At 42.1% G+C, this 13,003-nt stretch overlaps 1 long non-coding RNA gene across 1 annotated transcript; it reads left to right on the forward strand.

Annotated features, from left to right (window-relative positions):
* The first annotated feature begins 2,021 nt into the window (after window positions 1-2,021).
* On the forward strand, window positions 2,022-6,195 carry LOC108494527. The gene is made up of 3 exons (XR_001873888.1): window positions 2,022-2,134; window positions 5,437-5,580; window positions 6,112-6,195. It is a non-coding gene; the product is annotated as an uncharacterized LOC108494527 (long non-coding RNA).
* Window positions 6,196-13,003: the final 6,808 nt, after the last annotated feature.

Below are 13,003 nucleotides of genomic sequence, written 5' to 3' on the forward strand. Positions count from 1 at the left end.
AGATCTATATATGCTTTATACACACATGCATAAAAAACAATTGTATAGGGTCACATAGCTAGAATCTATCCATATGGAACATCATTCCATTAATGGAATAACTCCCATAGTCACAAAGAAGAAGAAACAGGAATGTCTTTTCTGGAGGAAAGGGCAGATGCAAAGATCTGGTGTGATTTCTCCACAGGCTTTCTGCTTTCTTGTAAGTGCCTGTGACCAAAATTAATGACCAAATAGGCAAAGCTAATCACACACAGTGGCTTCAATAAGTGAGCTATTCATACTCAGGACAGATTGTACCCCACATTTATTCCGAACCTTTCATCCTAAGATTATAAGTGTTCTTTGCAAAACTGCAGCACAGAAATGGGATCCAAACCACTAACTTCATTAGAATTAATGATTAATCCTATCCAAAAGCCAGCCTTAGACCAAACATACAGTCATTTTCTCAGGCAGAAGCAGCAATGCTCTGTAATGTCTCTTCACAGCAATAAACTGGAGGGAAGGAGAAATCCCCAGTGATCAGGTAACAAGGAGGGAATATGTAGCTAGATGACATTTAGTTTTCACTACAGGAGGGGCGCTGGAGATATTCTTGCAGGTTGGTTTATTATTACTATCCAAAATGCCATCTATGATCATGGAGTAGGGACCTGAACTATCACAGGAGTGTGTCACAGGTTTCCCAGCAGTGCTGCCAGTGTTGAAAGTTTATATCCTTGAGATAGGAGCACAGGGTTTGGCCAGAGCTCAGCTGGGCCATGGCTGAGAGGAGCAAGAGAGAAGGAAAAGGGTAGAGAGCATATTGGAAACAGAGAACTGGGATACAGGACGGGGAGCAGGGACTCTGGAGAACCTGGCTGGCTCTGCTGACCATGGATGGAAAAGGAAGAGATTTACTGCTGCTGTTGGGGCAGAGTCCCTGTCCCCTACTCCTGGTGGTCATCCCTGTTGAGTTTTCCATCCGGGATGATAGTTTGCCCAGCAGCAGGAGCTGCTCTGGCCATGCAGGGGTTTGCTGTAGCAGTGGATAAGAGCCATGGCCATTTTGCTTCCTGTACAGTCTCCTGCTCCAGGCAACTGCCTCATTTGCCTGAGCCTGGAGGGAACTCTGGCCCCGTATTATTTCCAAGATGTCACAAAAACACTTTATTCAATACCAAAACACTCCTCAGTGTGATCAGGCTGACAGACATCAGGTGCTCCATGGATTCAGCTGCCCTGGTAGAAAGCCAGAAAAATAATGCTCAAGTAACTGAAATACTATGGATTGCACTAAGGAAACATAGGAGAACTCGATCCTGTAATTTGCCATGGATAAATGAGCTATTTTTTTCATTCACACCACATCTTTGTCAACCATCCATTTTGGAAAGGTTGAATCTCCATGACTATGGGTGAAAGAGCCAAATTTACCTCACGGTATATAACATTTATAAAAGTTATGTATGTATGTGGCTGTCCAGTAAGATGCTCAAACTCAAACACATTGGTATTTTTATTTTTCTAAATGATCTTTTTTTAGGGCGGAAAATAAATAGAAGTGTAGAGCAAAGCCAATCCTGTTTGTGTCCTGGAGTGAGCACACACATGGGAGAGCACAGCACACTTATCTTTTCTGTGGATCCAGGGTCACCTTGTCCTCCCTTTTTGCTCCTTTCCCCTCCAAAGTATTTCCGTGCTTTGTGATCTTTTTCTCAACTTTTCAAAAACTACTCAAACACTGTTCAGAGTTGCATTTTAAGAGTTTCAATTTTTTGGTTTTCATTGTATTAAATTCATACTTTCTCTGTTAAAAATTTCCTATTTCTGCCTTGCTGCACTACATCCCTGTTTTGGAACTTCAGGCACCTCTGGTGTGAAAATGAAAACTCCACTTTAAAACTGGGAGAGAGGAATCGTGTGCCATTTGCTGGAACAGGTTTCACACCAAAGTGGGAGCATGGAACATGCTTCTTCCTCATAATTGCCATGGAATTTGTGCAGAAGGAATCTGACACAATCAACAAAAATACGAACAAGAAGAAATGTGAGTTAATGAAATATCATGTACTTGGAATTGATACAAAGATCACAACAGCTCAGAGGAAGAACATTCCTGGGAGTAGGAAACTCCAGCTGCAATCGTGCAGTAAGTTTAGCAGAAATGGCCCCATCAACCGAGCAAAATGTCATAGTATAAAGTAATAATTTATTGAACTAAGAAAATTTTTGGAAAATGATACTAGGGCTTCTTTTCCTAAATGGATAGTCATGTTTAATTAGGTTTAAGCGAAAATATGGCAAGGGATCCTCACACAACAGAGCAGAGTGCTGTTAACTTTGGCTGCTTCCTGAATTTTCAATGAAATCTCTACTTTAAAAACCATTTTGCCACTGAAAACATTAAGGAAAAATTGCCTTCCTGATCAAAGAATGCCCCCTTTTGGAACGTCCCAACCCCAGAGACTGTAGGTACTGCATCAAGGCAGCTCTTAACACCCCATTCATGGGTTAAGTCTTTTTTTCCTGCTTGGAAGACCTTGTTGTGCAGGTTAAAAATGGTGTTCACTTTCTGCCCTCACTCACGAACTGTTCTATAGGCAGATCAGTGCTAACCAGTCCTGTTTAGCACCTGCCAGCCCATTTCCGCACCAAGCCCCCCGTTTGTGGCGTTTGCTTTTCCCCACCAATTTTACAACTCATTTCTAACTATATTGACTTTTCAGCATGGAACTGAGCTTCATTTCGAAAGCAGCAGCTAGTAAAAGTTAATGATCCAAAAATGTTACTATTTTAAGCTCCTGGTGGGCCAACCAGTTCTTTCTGACCACAGAGAACGCAAAGCCTGAAGGCTGCAGTGGTCGTAGTAGTTCTGCCCTGTTCAGGATCATTGCAAGTAGGTGTCAGTCCTGATTTTCCCCTCTCTCTCTTGAGTTTTCATTACAGGAGTGATGGGAACTTCTTCCTTCCAGTCTAGGACAAGATATTTCCCTGTGGAGCAAGTGCTCAGTAAGGGGGGAGCGCAGCAAGGGGGGTGCTGGCAATCGCCTCTGGCCTTTATGAGGGTGAGAGTGACTGACAGATGAGCCAGGACTAAATCTCTGAAGACAAATCTTGGGGCTTTGACCTTTAAACAATACAAAATCCCTCCGAAAAAAAAAAGAAAAAAATTAAATTCAGGGCTTAAACTTCTGAGGAGCTCTTTAGATGCAGGGGTCCAATTTTAGGGCAACTCTTTTCAGCCCTATTTTGTTTTTGCTGGGGAAAAAAAAAAAACAAACCAGGCACTACTTTTAGACAGAAGTTGAGAATCGGAGGCAATATAGGCAGATTCTAACAGCTGTAAAAATTATGCCTAGAATTAAGCAATATAAGCGGACGGCATAAAGCAGGGCTGTTCTTTCTCATTTGTTTTTGTTTGTTTATTTTGAAATGCCACAGATAGAGCCTTTACTACAGCCCCACATTCCACCTCGAGCAACGGATGTCCAATTGCATCTTTTAAGAAACATCACAGAATCGCATTAACACTGGAATTAAGTAACTGGCACTATTTGCTGCCCTTGATTTTTGAATCCCCATTGGCTTTTCTTGGGTTTTTTTTCCCCTCCCCTCAACAGAACAAGATAATTAGGCAGAAGCAAATAAGATGTACAGAGCTAGAAAACAGAAGAGCCTGACATGTGTAGTACATGCTGTCAGCCATATGGCATTCTATATATATTGTTACAGATGAAAACGGTGCCACACACTGCGCTGTACATTAACACTGGAATGGTATACAGTAATTCACGGCACAAACTGATACTATCCGCTGTGTTGGCTAATAGATTTTTGAAGTTTTCTCCACAGCATTTTATTTTAAATGACAGTGTTTTCTATTAATGGGTGGGCACTGTCAGTGTGTTGACCCCGGTCGGGAGGGACGTCTCTTTGTTCCGCTGGCAGCCATCATTTCTGTGAAGTGATGCATGTAAAAAAGCCAGGAAATGCAATTCACCTCACACGCGGCTGTCACTCAATTTGACATCTACATGTTGGAGTATTTTCTCAAAGTTTTCTCCATGTGACCTGCAAGTTAAAGATCAGGGAGGTTACCTTCATCCAGCCCATCCATGTGTCAATCATCCCCACCTAAAAATGAGAGTTACAAATAAACTGCAGCTACTATTTATACTCTGCTGCCTGTCCCATCTTTTCCATGTCAATCTTGCCCTCTCTCATTAGAGCCACATCAGGCTCCCCCCCTTTCTTCTTTGTGTATCTCAGATTAAGTTTCTTTGTTTTTCTGCTGTTGTCCTTCTGAGCATGTAAAGTCCTTAACGCCTTGGTTCTCTTTTTTTTACCCTGTAAACTTTAAAAGGAAACTTAGAGAGGTATTAGTGGTCTTTTTCAAGCAATGCATGGCTACAAATGAAACTCCCTTTTCCATAGGGACACACAAGATGCCATGGAAGTAAATAAAACCCTGCAGTCACCTGAGGGTGAACTGTCTGACACAGGGCAGGGTTAGATGGGATATTGCGAAGAAATTCCTTGCTGTGAGGGTGGTGAGGACCCAGCACAGGTTGCCCAGAGAAGCTAGGGCTGCCTCATCCCTGGAAGTGTTCATGGCCACGCTGGAGAGGGCTTGGAGCAACCTGGGATAGTGGAAGGTGTCCCTGCCCATGGCAGGGATGAAACCAGATGATCTTTAAGGTCCCTTCTAACCCAAACCATTCTGGGATTCTATGATTCCATCCTTTCTGTGCAAAGGATGTAAAGCCAGCTGTTGGAGCACACTTAGGGATCTGCCACGTGCAGATCACTGCTGTCACTGACCCTAAGTGGAAAAACAGACACAGCTCAGTAGTTTGAGATCCCAAGACTTACATACCCGGAATTTTGAGATGCTAAAGGAGAAAAGTGTTTTCCAATGTCCTTGTTGTTTTACTGTCAGTGCTCAGCAGAGACAAGTTGTTTTATACATGCTGAAAGTTGACTTGAACAGAATTAAACCAAGGAAAAGAAAATATTACTGAAAATCATCTGTCCCAGAATTTGAATTCCAACCTGTATTTAAAAAAAAATGCTTCATAAAATCCTGAGCACTTCCTATTCAACAGGGGCAATTCTGTTCCCCAGTCCCAGAACACTGAACTGAAGAATAACCTGGAAACTGCCCCAGAAATCTTTAATTACTTCAGCTAGAATAAAACTTTATGGGAAGGTAAGAGGACTCTCCTTCACACCCAAAAGCTTGAGATCAAGCTCCTTGTACTACCTAAGGAGATCAACTCACCCAAAATATCCCCAAAAACACAATCTAGGTGAGAAAGAGGGAAGATCTAGGGAACAGCTGCCTCTCAATTACAGAGCAGGACCATATAATTCCTTATTTTATTTATGTTTTGTTACCAAACATCTATCCTGAGTTTCAAACATTTTCTTTGTTTCACTGTTAAATCCCAGTTCCCACTGGGAGACAAGGTGAACCAGGGCAAGGCAGACAAATTCAGAGCCTCATCCCCACACAGGAAGCAAACCGACTCACAACCCTCTTCAGATGTGGAACATGAGGTTTTCCAGCCTTGGGCATATCCAGGGAATCCAGAGGTGAGAGAATATTTTCTGCCTGCCTTCAAAGGAGTGTATTTCCAAGCACTGTCTTGTGGGAAGTGCCTTATCTGGCAGACAAAAATAAGCTATTGCAGTGCAAAGAGCAGAAAGTGAAACAAATCACCTCCATATTTTTGGCTAGAAATGTTATGCCAGGGAGTCCCTCTCACAGTCCTTTTTCTTCTTCCATCAATATTTGAGCACTTCTCACAAAGAGGAACTCGCTTAACAGAAAAGACATATGGCAAATACATGAAAATAACTCCATCTATCTGGATACATCTACAAATATCCCAGCAGTTGGGTTATTTTCCTTAGTGGTGGAAAAGGCAAACTCCAGACTTCTCAGGCAGAAGAGGGGGCCAAACCTAGGTCTGCTTCATGCTAGACAAGCACTGTGACTCCTGAACATAAGCAGGTTGGGAGCATAATTTCCCTGGTTTATCTTTGCTTTCAAAGATTTCATCTGAGAAGGGGGTAAAAAGAAAAAAAAAAAAGGTTGATCAAATCTTGTATTTCCCTCCACAGTTTTAGTCTGGCTGCCAAATTTGGGCTGGGGGGGTCACCCAGTCAGAAGCACAATATGTTCAGTCTGCTGTGGGCTTCCAGTGGATCCTCTCCTTTGGGGCTGCCAGATGGAGCTACACACTCTCCACACCGTCCACAAGGATCTCCAGCCCACGTGCCACGACTCAACCATCGCTGCACGTGGTTCCAGTTCTGCCCTTAATAATAAATCTTTGATCCTTTATCTCAGAGCACCCGTCGAGAGGTTCTTCTAACCTGCCCTGTACTCCAGAGCAAGAAGTAGCGCCCAGATGTCTCTTCCTCTGGCTTCTCGTGTTCTGCACGAAGCTGAAATCTCTCTGTTCCTGTAGGAGTTCACCAGGACTTCATCCCACCCCATCACTGGGGTGGCACAGTTACCCCTCTGGTTTACATGCACTTCTTCAGCAGTGCCAGGAGACAGAGTCCTTCATGTCTCACACTCACATGGCCACACTCTGCAGCAACAAACTGACCAGACCAAGTCCTTGTTGGTGCTTTGGTCATCCCCACCTCGGTTGATGGCCTGTAGCTCCTGAAACAGCCCCAACAACCCCAGGGCTTTCAGCTATTCCAAGACATCTTTGCAGAATAAGGAGGTAAAAGGTCCACCCTGCTTCAGCTTGTTTCTCTTGAGAGCAAATCTCCTTCTGTAGGCTACAAAGTGTGAAGAATTCCTTCTGGTTTCCAACACAGCAGTGAGGATGGTGTTTTCATAAGATGGGTTGTAGGAACTGGGACTGTATTAAATCTTTTACAGATATTTTTGACTGTGTTGCTGTTTACATTTCAGACTTTCAAACCTCCATGAAATGGTCTTAATTTACCATTCAATCAAAGAATGGCCCCTGAAAATTTTGATTTAGGAGAGCCAGCCTTGGAGCTCATGTTTTCTGCCCATGCTCAAAGACCAAGGGGTCTGTGCTCCCCTCTGTTCACAGGAGGGCTTGGGCACAAACCCCCCTGACATGGTGATCACCCTCATCATTTTCCTGTGTCTCAGCTGGAGCACAGAGGAAGGGACTGAGAAACAGGAGGAGTAAAATATTGCAGTGAACTTTTAAACTAAAACAGCAATAGAGAGTTAGATAATTAAATGGGAAACCAGACCCAAATGTCAAATAAGGAGGGAGACATCAAAGAGAAACAGCAATCTCTGATAAAGATCAAGAGAGAAAACTAAAATTTTTATGGCATATGCTGACAAATGGCTGAAGTAAAATATAACAAAGTAACTTGGTTTAGTAATATTTCTACAGATTGTCTGAACTACACTGCTGCAGAGATCAAAGGATAGAGCTGGAAACAAAATACCAAAAGAAATGACACACTCCCCTTCCACATCTTCCCTCTCCCACCCCCCCTTTTAAATTCATATTTCAAACCTAAAACTCAGAGGCTGGAAATTTGTAAGAGTTTCTGGAAAGGTCAGTCCATTAATTGGGCAAGTGGGAACTTTTTATTTGAAATTTCTCTTCAGTATCCTTTTATTTTTTTTTCCCTTTCCTTTAGAAAGGTGTTCCAAAGGCAGGTCCAGGCTCTGTCCAGGATCTCCTCTCAGCTGATCTCCAGATTGCTCCCTGGGATGCACAGCTCACCCCTGTTTCTGGGACTCAGTCACATGGCTCCAGCAGATGGGTTTGCTGCATTTTTTTCCCAACAATGATCCCATTGTTGTTATTGAAACTTTTCCTCCTGCTCTGAGCCCAGAGCTCATTCTGTGCAGATTAATCCCCTGGTTCTGATGACTGGGCTCCTCTCTCAACAGTCACCATTTGTGGCTTCCTCGGAAAAGAGAATAATCACTTAGTTTTGGCTTGTTTTGTCAGCTTGCTTACCACTTTATCACACACCCAGGCTAAGTATATTTGTTAACTGAGGCATTTTGAACATTTTTTTAGTAAAAAGCCATCTGTAATTTACTTAAAATCACAAATGCAGGGACTCCTACAACTATTTTTTGTTCCTGTTTTTCAATCACTTAAAAATTAAAAATGAAATTTCATGAGGAAAAAAACCCCTGACTTTCCATTTTACTTGAAAGCCAGCTCTCAAGATAGCTGCTTTTCTGTACTATCAAGAGACTGAGAGGTAAAGATTATCTCTGACTACACTCTCCTCCTACATGAGAACAAAGGCTCTTTTAATAAATGAAACTCAGATTCTTCCTTCTCAATAAAAAAGGATTGCACTCAAAAATAAGATAGTCAGGTGACATCCTGGTGTAGATGTTACCTGAAGACTAAACTGATCAAATGATCTTTTCTGGCTAAATGAAGCAAGATTTGGTGGCCATAGCATATGGACCATCCACTTGCTGCAAATGTGTCATAGTTAAAAGGAAATTGCAAATCCATTGGAGGGCAAGGTTTGACAGGAGGCACAAATGTTGACAGATAAAGTGGTTTAGCCAGTTTAAAATGTCTGCTGAGTTTAAATACGAAATTACTCTTCAGGCAGTTCTTGAAAGCTGGGAAAAACACTCTCCTGCACCATCAGATGTGTGCAAAATGCTGCAGAGCCTCTGTAGAGTTCTGTAGTTTCCTGTTGGGTCTTGGTGTTTCCCTGTGCCTCTGGAATCAGTAAATTCTATTTCCCAACAACAACCACACAAGGGCAAAGGCAGCTACAAGTCAAAGATAGATCACAGAACCATGGCAGCACGAAGAGGATGTTTATTGCTACCCAAAGCCCCTCCCTGTGCACAAGAGATGTATTATATGCAACTCTGGTTAGTATTTAAAAAATCCTACATCTATTCATGAGAAGGGGGTTGCTCAGAATCACAAGGGTTAATTGCTATGGTTTAGAAAATGTATTTGTATGAAAGGAGGGGCAATGAGAAGAACTGGTGGAGACTGTCCCTAATATTCACCAATTCAATCTTTATTAGCAGGCACTACCAGAGATGAAGTGCATCCTAATTCCTTTTGATCCTTTAGCTTGGATGTTTGCAATGAAGAGAGTTCAGCAAAATAAACTGTTGATTTTAGAGAGCTGTTTGTCTCCTATGTATAATATATGCTGACATTTCCTCCCTGTGAATCATCTTTTGCCATTCATTTTACTCATCCACCCAGTCTTTCCTCTGATGTCTTTATATTTATAGTTCTGTGTCTTCTATTTTTTTTCATTGCCTCTTAGGACTGTTGAGTCAAAAAAACAAATGTGGTGCCAGAAGAGACAACTGCCATTGGATTTTTCCAGGGCTTCCTAATCTGCCTCTGAAACATCCTCATATAAATCTCACTGGAGTGGTGTGAGCCTGGGTTTATACAAGATACATAGGACAGCAAAGTTTGGAAAGTTACTGCTTCATCATGAAATAGTAGGATTTTGAGGGACTTTTGAAGGTAATTTGTTTCATCCCAAGGCACAAACAGGATCATGATACCTAATGACTTCTGAGGCCAACCTAATTCCTCAGAGGGAGACACCACAACCTGTCTACAAGAGCTATTCCAATGCCTTGTCTATCTCTTGTCCTGTAAAGCCCCTCTAGATTTAAAATGACCTAAAATAAAGCTTCAAGTCCCGTATTCCAACTTAGACAAAACTCCTATTAATTATTAAAAAAAATAAAAAAGGAAAAAATAATCTGGTCTGTGTAAAAACTCTTCATTCATGGCTTTTCACTGGCAGACATTTCCAAACTCCAAGAACAAGGAAGAAATCCATTGTTGCTGATGACAAGCAACAAGAATTCTTTGCTAGACAATAAAGCTTTTCATTTTAATTCCCTGTGACTTCAAGCCACAGTGGATCAAGTGGTTTTGGTTTCACACTTCACTACCACAGCTTATTTGGAAACAGAAGTGATGATGTAACACTACACAGCACTCCAGGATACTTCCAGTGATCAGACCAATCCCAAATACCTGCGTGAAACTCCGTGGAAAGTTTCTACCTAATTTCTACATCGAGAATCAAGTTTTAGAACATGTATTTTGTTAGGGAAGGATAAGTGGTGAGAAATTGTTGCTCAGTGGTAGTAATTAATGGTAGTAATTAAGTTTCCAGATTATAAGGCAAGTGCTAATGAAGTGTTGATTGTTGCAGGTGGAGGAATGAGTACGGCACTGTATCCAGTGGGAGTTTTGTGCCTGAAACTCTAACGAGCCCAAAACTTCATAAATAAACACTTTCCTATTCTTCATTTCCACTAAAACAACCAAAAGAAAAACCAACAAACTTGAAAGAAATATTGATCGCAGTTCTACCAGTATTACATAAATTTAATAAACAAAATTACATCATTTCAATACAGTTTAAACCAGCAGGAGTACATTGCAGACTGGTCATAAATCTTGTTTTCTGATTGAATTAATCGCCAGTGCATGTCCAGCTACAAAATTCCTCATTCAATTCATAATTGATAACACCATAATCTCCCTGCAGTTTTAACCATTTTTTTATCGTGGGCAGAAAAATAGATTTTAAGGCAGCTTTGTTTCCCACCCTGGTTTTTCTTTGGCTAGAAATGGATTTGTGACTCCTTTTACTCTCCTTCAATACCCATGATTATATTTCAAAGAATTATATGGAGTTTCAGAGCAGGAAAATACCTGAAAATGAGCAACTCTTAGCGGTTTATGGGAAAAAATGAGAAGGGAGAAAGGAAGGAGAGAAAAACAATAAACTGATTTTTGGTGATTTTAGAAGGCTTGATCTAGGGCTGAAGTTGCTGCTTAGAGCCATGATCCATCTGTCCTTGTTCAAAGCTCACCTGGGAACTTTCCCTGGGATGGGCTGACCCTGCCTGTAACCCTGTGGGGTTTCCCACGGTGCAAGGTACACCAAGCCCAAATGGATCAATACCAGCAAATGCCTCCAGAGGCAGGAACTGTGGCCCCTACACAAAGGGTCTTCTCCAGGGATCTCCTTCCCAGCTGGGAGGAGCTGGAAGAGGCTCAGTGCGTGCTTTGGAGTGTAACCTCTGAGAGCTACTCCCAGGGGCAGGGAGAAGGGATCTAATGGCTGAATCGGATCATATCCACCAGAGCACAAAAGTCACTCCTGTGACAGCCAATTCTTTGGCTGCTATGTGACCCTTCTGCTCTTAATGTGCTGCCACTCTGGGATTGGATTTCTCCTGTTACCTGGATCAGTCAGAGATGCACAGACGGAGAAAGGAAGAAGAAAAAAATTGTGTGGAAAATGCTCAACTTTAATTCAGGCAACGTTTTTTCTGGTCAATTCTCTCTTTTAGTACCACAGGCTCTGATGGCCAAGCACACAGGCAAGGGAGGGCAGGGACTCCTCTAGCTTTGATAGAGCTTGGGCCCATTCAAATCCAGATAATAAGAAGTATTCCCTCTCACGCTGTAAGATGATCTCTGACAGGTCTCAGAGAAGAATTTTCCCACAGAGCCAGGCACAGAGCTGGTGGATACTCTGTGAGTGCTGTGCAGTCTGTTTTCTGCAGTTTGGGAGATGAGCTGCTGGTAGGGATGGCTGGCAAACCGGATGGACCCACAGTCCATTCCAGGATAGGCACCTTTCATACGTGAAAGTTGGGGATCACACTGATAGAAGTTATTCCAAAAGAAAAAACTGTGAAGAGTCACAAAAACAGCTGTTAGTTATTAATTACGGTAAACATAGTACATCAGGAAATCAGAGGATACAGTAAAGAGTTGTAACTCATCTCCAGTGCTGCCATCAGAACTTGTTCAGAGCAGACTCCAGTGCACTTGTTCAATAATGGCAAAAAAGCCTTTGCAAACATCTACATGTGCCTGTGCACAGTGTCCCTTCTAACCACAACCCAGTAAAAGGTAAACATTAAGATATTAAGCTGGAATCATTCAAAACTTCTGAATCAGGTCTGCAAAAACACAGGACTTAATTCGAAGGCCTTTTATTTTCCTCTCTTTCATGAGCCTTTCTGGCAGACCTTTCTCCACAGCCACGAAGATTTTATTTCCTCTTACTTTGTTACATAGAAGCTGAGACTCAGAAATCAAGCAGGACTCTAAAAATCCAGAATGTGAGCAATGCAGCAGTGTGTGAGCCCTGGCAGTGCTGTGACTGTCTTTGGAGACATCAAGGCAGGCTGCAATGCAGTGGACAGGGCACGGAGGCAACTCAAAGAGCACATTACCAATGGGGAAAAAAAAACCCAACTCAAAAGAAATAACACAAATTTTAGGTCAAGAATTTCATCTAAAAGTACAGAAAATAGTTCACAAGGAGCAAAAAGCAAGAGATATTAAGAGGAAACCTACCGAGGAATGTGGCCTACAGTAGGATTATGGGCTTTTGACTCTGATTCTTACCATGAGTAAGGATTAGCCTCGATTACACAACAGCTCTGCTACTATTGGTGACTTGCTCACTTGCCAGTTGCAATAAAAGCCATGCAAAATATATTTAGTTCATTTTGATACCAGAAATGCAGCCACGGGGCAGACATTTAATCATAATTATGGAAAAAAAGTCCCATTTTTTGATATCTTCCGGGAGCAGACGCAGAGTCCAGTTTTTACGAAAATCAATGTCATTACTGCCTTCCTTCTAAAATCTCTCATATCTCTACCCCACACAAATAAACTCATCAATCTCTGAGGCAATGCTTCCAAAGCATTTGGTCTTAAGAAGGGTCATGACTAAATAATCTTTCAGCAGAATCAACCAAACCCATTTGCACTTTCTTTTCACATGGATCGCCTAAAACTTGAGACTTCCAGCAGCCCACTGTCCTGGTGAGTGGGTGATTCAGCTGCAGCACAAACACTCACACATAAGAGCAGAGGTTTAACTGAGAGCATTCAGTTTGTCCAGGGGCTCCCTACACTCTTAGTCAGACGATACCACCACAGAGGGTCAGGCTGCTTGACAAGCAGATAAATGCACAAGTTGTGCTCCCTCAATA

The sequence above is a fragment of the Lepidothrix coronata genome, unplaced genomic scaffold (assembly GCF_001604755.1).
Source record: "Lepidothrix coronata isolate B3197 unplaced genomic scaffold, Lepidothrix_coronata-1.0 Scaffold25, whole genome shotgun sequence".
NCBI lineage: Eukaryota > Metazoa > Chordata > Aves > Passeriformes > Pipridae > Lepidothrix > Lepidothrix coronata.